This window comes from Lepidochelys olivacea (assembly GCF_965140295.1).
Source record: "Lepidochelys olivacea isolate rLepOli2 genome assembly, chromosome: 6".
Taxonomy (NCBI): Eukaryota; Metazoa; Chordata; order Testudines; family Cheloniidae; genus Lepidochelys; species Lepidochelys olivacea.
In genome coordinates this window covers 4,905,363-4,914,371 of record NC_140416.1, presented here as the reverse complement: position 1 = coordinate 4,914,371, position 9,009 = coordinate 4,905,363, and positions in this window count along the sequence as shown.

Below are 9,009 nucleotides of genomic sequence, written 5' to 3'. Positions count from 1 at the left end.
ATACGGAGTGTAGGATTTGTCCCCGAGTGAGAAAGGCTTGGCAGGGACAACAGTCACATTGAAAACTGATTGTCTTACTTTTATTTGTAGGGGCTTAGGGCACCGGTTTCTAAAGACTGATGGCAGCTGGGACAGCAGAGGATGGAAAGACACCAGAGTCTCAGGCTATTGCACTGAGAATATTATAGCAACAGGTGCCTAGAAGATTGTCACTTTGGGCCCAGCTTCCAGTATCTAATCACCTGGAAAGTTAGACACTCCCCCGCTGCCTTGGATAAGTAAAGAGTTAATCCAGATTAAGGTGCAAAACAAACCATGATTTATGAAGGGAAGTGTACAGAAAGTAGGGAAACCCCGGGGAAAAGATAAACAGACAACAAACACCTCCGTGGTTTAACCATACGGGCATGAAGCCTGGCTCCCAACTATCCTTGGCGACACTATGGGTTTTATAATTGCAGGTCCTGATGGCAGAGGCAAGCAGAAGACGGACAGCAGCTGCTGACCACTGGAACCAGTCACCAGGCAATCCATGGGGTCCACTTCTTCTGTCCCAATGTAGCTTGAGCAGGAGGAATACGGAACCAGAGCAGATGTTGTCGCTCAGGATCACTCTTCGATCTTCTCCAGGCAAGTGGTGCTGGTGTTGATGGTCCTCGACTTTATCAATGAAGGGCTGCTAGTGTGGATGCGCTCTGCCGACACAAGGAGCACAGTGTGGACATGCAACAGACTGTCACTTGCTTTTGGTCTTTCTCTCATTTGTAGCTCCCAGGGGCAGCCCACCCTCCTCCTTACACCAAACAAGGGTGCACCTGGACTGGAACAGGATTTAAAGGTCCAGCTACCATGATACATGGCCCATTTAAGATGGACTGTTGGGGTCTGAGGGTTCCCGGGCAGTTGGGCAGAACATTGAGGTCTGAAGATTTCATCTCAGTTGGGTGAAACGTTGGGGTCTGAGGGTTCTGTGGCAGTTGGGTGGAATGTTGGCATCTGGAGGTTCTGTGGCAGTTGGGCATGTTGTGTTTTGGTGGTTCTGTGGCACTTGGGCAGGAGGCTGGGGCCTGAGGTGCACAGGGGCTCACAGGCGTGTAGGGTATATACCTCAGTCACTAACCCTGGGGGAAGCTGAGGAGGCAGAAATGTCTCAGGGCCCCTGCTCTCCCTGATCCCCAATTTTGTGGGGACTGTGGTCAAGCGCACACCTGTCTATTCCTATCTGGGTTGAGACCCAACTCATTTCACTCTAGACCTAATGAACACAGCAAATGCGATTCACTCACTAAGCCTCGTATCCCATTCCCTGCCCCCCTGAGTCAGCCAGTCCCACTGACCAGGGCCAGATTGGAGCTGGCACCATGTCAGGGTTCCCTCCCCACTCTAAACTCTGGGGTACAGATGTGGGGACCTGCATGAAAGACCCCCCAAGCTTATTTCTACCAGCTTAGGTTAAAACTTCCCCAAGGCACAAATCCTTTCCTTGTCCTTGGACAGTATTGCTGCCACCAGCAAGTGATTTAGGCAAAAATTCAGGGAAAGGGCCACTTGGAGTCCCTGTTTCCCCAAAATATTCCCCGAGGCCTCTTCACCCCCTTTCCTGGGGAGGCTTGAGAATAATATACTAACCAGTTGGTTACAAAGTGAGCACAGACCAAACCCCTGGTTTTTTAGGACACTGAAAATCAATCAGGTTCTTAAAAGAAGAATTTTATTTTTAAAAAAAGTAAAAGAATCACACCTGTAAAATCAGGATGGAAGGTAACTTTACAGGGTAAATAAAAAGTTTTAAAACACAGAGGATTCCTCTCTAGGCTCAGCTTCAAAGTTACAAAAAACAGGAATAAAACTCCCTCTTAGCATAGAGAAAGTTCACAAGCTAAAACAAAAGATAATCTAATGCATTTCCTTGCCTTTACTTACAATTTATGTAGTGTTATATGTATCATTTCAGGTATCTTTTCAGGAGATGGTCTACCTGCTTGGTCTCTCTCTCTCTCTCTCTGTCCAGAGAGGGAACAAACAAAGAGAGCACAAACCAAACCTCTCCCCCCAAGATTTGAAAGTATCTTCTTTCCTTATTGGTCCTTTTGGTCAGGTGCCAACCAGTTTATTTGAGCTTCTTAACCCTTTACAGGTAAAGTGATTCTGTACCTCTGGCCAGGAGGGATTTTATGTTACTGCATACATAAAGGTTCTTACCCTTCAGCTTTTTCCAAATCATCTGTCACTAGGTTGCCTCCCCCATTCATTAAGGGTCCCACTCTTTCCCTAACCTTCTTCTTGTTGCTAACATGCCTTTAGAAACCCTTCTTGTTACCCTTCACATCCCTTGCAAGCTGCAACTCCAGTTGTGTTTTGACTTTCCTGATTACCCCCTGCACCCTGCATGCTCTAGCAATATTTTTATACTCCTCCCTAGTCATCTGTCCAAGTTTCCACTTCTTGTAAGCTTCCTTTTTGTGTTTAAGCTCACCAAAGATTTCACTGTTAAGCCAAGCTGGTCACCTGCCGTATTTGCTATTCTTTCTGCACATTGGGATGGTTTGTTTCTGTGCCCTCAATAAGGCTTCTTTAAAATACAGCTAGCTTGCCTGGACTCCTTTCCCCTGCATATTAGCCTCCCAGGGGATCCTGCCCATCAGTTACCTGAGGGAGTCAAATTCTGCTTTTCTGAAGTCCAGGGTCCATATTTTGCTACTCTCCTTTCTTCTTTTTGTGAGGATCCTGAACTCAACCATCTCATGGTCACTGCTCCCCAGGTTGCCACCCACTTCTACTTCCCCTACCAATTCTTCCCTGTTTATAAGCAGCAGGTCAAGAGGAGAACGGCCCCTGGTTCGTTCCTCCAGTAGGCGAGGAGAGATATGAGGAGAGATTAATAACACCAGGACTTTTCAGCTTGGAAAAGAGACGACTAAGGGGTAATATGATAGAGGTCTATAAAAAACATGACTGCTGTAGAGAAAGTAGATAAGGAAGTGTTATTTACTCCTTCTCATAACACAAGAACTAGGGAATCACCAAATGAAATTAATAGGCAGGAGGTTTAAAACAAACAAAAGGAAGTATTATTTCACACAACGCACAGTCAACCGGTGGAACTCTGCCAGAGGACGTTGTGAAGGCCAAGACTATAACAGGGTTCAAAAAAGACCTAGATAAATTCATGGAGGACAGGTCCATCAATGGCTATTAGCCAGTATGGGCAGAGATGGTGTCCCTAGCCTCTGTTTATCAGATTCTGGGAATGGGCGCAGGGGATGGATTACTTGATGATTACCTGTTCTGTTCATTCCCTCTGGAGCACCTGGCATTGGCCACTGTCGGAGGACAGGATACTGGGGTAGATGGACCTTTGGTCTGACCTAATATGGCAATTCTTATGTTCTCACACTGTTAAAATTTACTCCTTATTTATGGTCTGAATTTGTCTAGCTTCAACTTACAGCTATTGGATCGTTTTAGACTTTTCTCTGCTAGGCTGAAGAGCCCATTATTAAATATTTGTTCCCTAAGTAGATACTTATAGATTGTAACGAAGTGGCTACTTAATTTTCTCTTTGTTAAGGTAACTATATTGATCAGTTTGAGTCGATCAGTATGAGGCATGTTTTCTAATCATTCTCATGGCTCTTCCCTGAACCCTCTCCAAGTTAGCAACAACTTTCTTGAACTTTTGGCACCAGAACTGGACACAGCATTCCAACAGCAGTTGCACCAGTGCCAAACACAGAGGGAATAGAACCCCTTTACTTCTGCTTGAGATTCCTGTTTATGCATCTGTGACAAACCAGGGTACAATCCAGGCTAATGAGCAGGTCTGTCACCCCTGCCCTGTAGCCTTGAGTGCCTCACAAAGTCTTGCTGAAAGAGCTCCCACCTGGGCCGCCCACAAAGAACCGAAGAGCATTCAAGTCACACCCTGAGTGTCTGTGTGTAACAGCAGCCTGCCAGCCACACCTGGGTTACATCAGGCTCTCACCAGCCTGGGTTATATAGCAGAGTGACTCCAACACACCCCCAGTCTTAGCTTTCCCCCAGAAATGTATGTCCTGTACTGCTAGGCCCTCTCCTGGACCCTACAAATTATATTAAATCCATTATTTCTTAAAGATTATGCTATGCACACGTCTCGTCACCCCAAACAGAGCGTATCAAACAGGCACTTCAATTCAAACACACTGGATTCGATAAAACAAGTTTATTAGCTACACAGAGAGAGATTTTAAGGGAGTCCAAGAAATGAGGCATAAAAGTCAGGAATAGTTACAAAGAAAATAAAAGATGAAACGTTTCCGAGCGCCTAACTTAACAAACTGTATCAGATTCAAGCAAAGTGTCTCACCACATGCTTTCAGCAGCCTTCCCGACCAAACTGTGTAGGTCAGGCCCCCTTCCTCTGTGTCCAGTGAATACTCCCTTCCTCTCTTCAGGTGTAGTGAATGCCATGGGCAGGGAGGGGTTTGGGGTGTTTGTCCCTCCTTTCTATAGTTTCAGTCCCATGGTTGAAAAACATTTGCAGCTGGGCACTAGGGCACACAGAGTCTATGTGGAAGGATGTTCCGTGCTGGCTTTTCCTCATCTGTTTGAGCTTCCTTTGTTTCCGTCCCTGCTTGATGACTGTTTACCGCTTAAATGCAAATTCAGGCAAGCACACATTCCTTTCCCGAGGACACACCTGTTTGCCAACTTCTGCCTCAGTAGGGCTGTGGGGTTGGGAACATGAGTTAATAACATCAAACGGGGAACTCTTATAGAACTTTCCAGACAATGTTGACAGACATTTTGTCAGGACGATACTGACCAACAACTTATGAGTTTTCAAATTATGCCTCACAAGGCATACTATGTACAAAGATTATTAAAATAGTACATAAGGCATAGGCGCCGACTCCGTGGGTGCTCCGGGGCTTGAGCACCCATGGGGAAAATTTAGCGGGTGCTGTGCACCCACCAGCAGCCAACCTCCCCACTCCTTGCCTACTTCTCTCCCCCGCTAGTGCACCATGTCACCGCTCCTCCCCCTGCAGCCACCTAACAGCTGTTTGATGGCGCTTAGGGCTTTCCAGGAGGGAGGGGGCGCAGCGGGGACGTGGCGTGCTCAGGGGAGGAAGCGGAGAAAAGGCAGGGCAGGGACGGGGATTTGAGGGAAGGGGGTGGAATGGAGGTGGGTCAAGGGTGGTGCAGGGGCGGGTCCAGGGGCGAGGCGGGGTCGAGCACCCACTGGGCAGAGGGGAAGTAGGCACCTATGATGTAGGGTGTGAATACAAGAGCGTATTCTGTCACAGCCTTATTGCCACATGTGGCAGGGAGTTCCACAGGCTAAACCTGCAGGACAGAGACATTGATTTTGCCCTTTTCAATCAGTTTTAAACGTGATTTCATTTCCTTGTGTGGTGTGGAAGCACATAGTGACAGCACAGCCCCTTTCACTCCCACAAACACACACACACAATATTTAGAGACAGTTTGAAGTGACCTGAGACTTCAGACAAGGCAGGCGAATGACTCTGAGAGCTTGGTTTTACTGGAAGTAACCCAGAAGCACCTCAAGGCCCCAACTGAGATCAGGGCTCCCGTTGCGCCTGGTGCTGCACAGATTCACAGTCTCTCCCTCCTCAAAAGAGTTCACAGTATAAAGAGAAGATTATTCTCCCAAAACGCAAACAGTGCCTCAGTGAGATTCAGCCCCCTCTGCTGTAATCCACCAGACCTTTCTCTCCCCCAGATACAGGAGTAGAACCAGCAGTCCAGTGACTCCTGCTCTAACCACTAGACCCCACTCTCATCCACAGCTGGGTTAGAAGCCAGGAGTCCTGGCTCCCAGCCCTGCCAGGGACGCTCGGAGTGTGATGTTTCAAGCTTAGCAAGGGGCATCAGGATGTGGATGCGGAGGGTCCCACATAGTGTTGCCACCTCGATGATTTTTAATTGGCCTGCCCGGTTATTGTCCTGCCTTGCCTGTTGCCAGTGAAAAGATTGAATGTATTGGGGTTTTATGTCCCTCTGCCAGACATGAGCATGGGCAGCCACACATGCAGTGAACTTGTAACTACCACGGACGACCCATCGCTGGGAGCACACTGACAGCAGCACGCTGGGCCCTGCTCAGCCTGCCGAACCGCGGCAGCTCCCCTCAGCACCAGGTAGTGAGTTGGGCCCATGGCTCTCCAGTAGGGAGGGGTAAGGAGCAATATGGGAGAGGCAGAGGCTGCTGGGAGCGGACGCTGGGGGAAGGCTCCTTCCTGTGTTGAGGCTCCTGGGAGGTGCTGGGTGTGGGAGCTCATGGTGGGGGAGGCAAGGGCTCCTGTGTTACCTGGCAAGACAGAAGAGCTGTGGCCACAGGTGTGGGGAAAGCGGCCAGAGGTGTAAGATAACTAGAGGAAGGGCACAGTGTTTGCTAGTGGCCTCACCCCTGTTCACCACTGAACATCTCTTCTAGTCCCCAAACGTATTTGTTTGTTGCTCAGCGGGGTAGGAGAACAGGCAGCTCGGAGAATCTGTCATTCCCTAACAGAACACAGAAATACACAGAGAGGGGCTGGTGGTTTTGGGAGTCATTTTTGTTGCCCGCTCAGACCGCGTTTTAAGTAGGCTTTGGACGATGAGATTTTTAGCCGTAATTGTCAGCAACCATCAGTCTCACCGCACAGGCATCCAGCCAACGGCACAACGTTTCTGGTGATAACAATCCAAATGTGCCCCTAGACAAAGAACGAACGGTGCTCCTGGTGAGCTTACTAGAGTCCCACCTTACTGTGTAGAAAACTTGTGGCCATGCCAGTGTCCCAGGGGCGGCTTGCAGGATAATTACTTTGTACATTTTGACATGTGAAGTTGACAATTTGCGGTTTCAAAGGTTATAAATAGGCTTGGCAGAATGCTATTTTTTTTAAATAACTTCCACAGACAGTACTGATGTTTATTTCTAACCGTTTTTTTTGTTTTGTTTTATTTTTTATTGATTTAAATTTTCAGTTGTGGAAAATTACTGTGGGGATCAAAACCTAATTCTGTAATGACAACAGGCGTTGATTTTAAAAAGGTCAAGCTTTATAACTATTCAAACACAAATTATTAACATCACATGTCAAAATATACTTAGGGCAGGTCTACACTACCCGCCGGATCAGCGGGTAGCAATCGATCTATCGGGGATTGATTTATCGCTGTGATGTTATTGACTTGAACTGGGACCGTATAGATCATTGTTGCAACCAAGGTCCTGTAGTGGCACCAAATCTTGTATAAAGGGGGTCAAATAAGGTGTCTAAGACAAGGTTATGGTTTGCTGGTTACGATTATGCTGTCTATATGTGTGTATCATTTTGGTAGTTGAAGTGATGAATATTGGCTCTATACTGTCTGTGTTTCAAACTTATGCTATGCTTCTGGGGAACTGTCAAGGTTCCTTCCCCACTCTGAACTCTAGAGTACAGATGTGAGGACCTGCATGAAAACTCCCTAAGCTTACTTTTACCAACTTAGGTTAAAACTTCCCCAAGGTACAAACTATTTTACCCTTGGACTTCCACTGCCACCACCAAACTTTATCTGGGTTCCTCAGAAAACGTAGTTTAGACACGTCTTTCCCCCAAAAATCCTTCCAACCCTTGCACCCCACTTCCTGGGGAAGGTTTGGTAAAAATCCTCACCAATTTGCATAGGTGACCACAGACCCAAACCCTTGGATCTTAGAACAATGAAAAAGCATTCAGTTTCCTTACAAGAAGACTTTTAATAGAAGTAAAAAAGAATCATCTCTGTAAAATCAGGATGGTAAATACCTTACAGGGTAATTAGATTCAAAACATAGAGAATCCCTCTAGGCAAAACCTTAAGTTACAAAAAAGACACACAGACAAGAATATTCATTCTATTCAGCACAGCTATTTTCTCAGCCATTTCAAGAAATCATAATCTAACACATACCTAGCTAGATTACTTACTAAATTCTAAGACTCCATTCCTGATCTATCTCCGGCAAAAGCATCACACAGACAGACACAGACCCTTTGTTTTTCTCCCTCCTCCCAGCTTTTGAAAGTATCTTGTCTCCTCATTGGTCATTTTGGTCAGGTGCCAGCGAGGTTACCTTTAGCTTCTTAACCCTTCACGGGTGAGAGGATTTCTCCTCTGGCCAGGAGGGATTTTAAAGGGGTTTACCCTTCCCTTTATATTTATGACAGGAACACTCCAGACAAGTTGGTGTCAGCTCTGCCTATCCTGCTTGATGGACCATTAAGGACCATCAGCGATACAACTGACCCATTGAGAGAAGGCAGACACGCCTTATGACTCAGCAAGGTGTGCAGGGACATGCCTATGGACAGAACTCTGAGGTTTTTCCAGGCCATGTGGTGGACAGCTTGTCTTTGGGACAAAGGAAGAAAGACCACATGGCAAGAGAATATAAAAAGCTGCTGCAGCTTCTCCATCTGATCTTCAATCCTGCTTCTTACCTCTGGAGGGACTTGGCTACACTGAAGCTTTGAACGAAGGACTGAAAGACCCATCCCAGCTGTGGATGTTCTCCAGAGACTTGATTTGAACCTGCAGTTTATTCCATCTCTGCTACAAGCCTGAACCAAGAACTTTGACATTGCTGTATGCAATTGATTCCATTTAACCAATTCTATTTCTCATCTATATCTTTTCCCCTTTATTAATAAACCTTTAGATTTTAGATTCTAAAGGATTGGCAACAGCGTGATTTGTGGGTAAGATCTGATTTGTATCTTGACCTGGGTCTGGGGCTTCGTCCTTTGGGAGCGAGAGAACCTTTTTTCTTTTACTAGGGTATTGGTTTTCATAACCATTTGTCCCCATATTGAGGGGCAATGGTGGTGATACTGGGAAACTGGGGTGTCTAAGGGAATTGCTTGTGTGACTTGTGGTTAGCCAGTGGGGTAAAACGAAAGTCTTCTCTGTCTGGCTGGTTTGGTTTGCCTTGGTGTGCATAGAAACGCCAGCCTTGGGCTGTAACTGCCCTGCTTGAAGCAATTT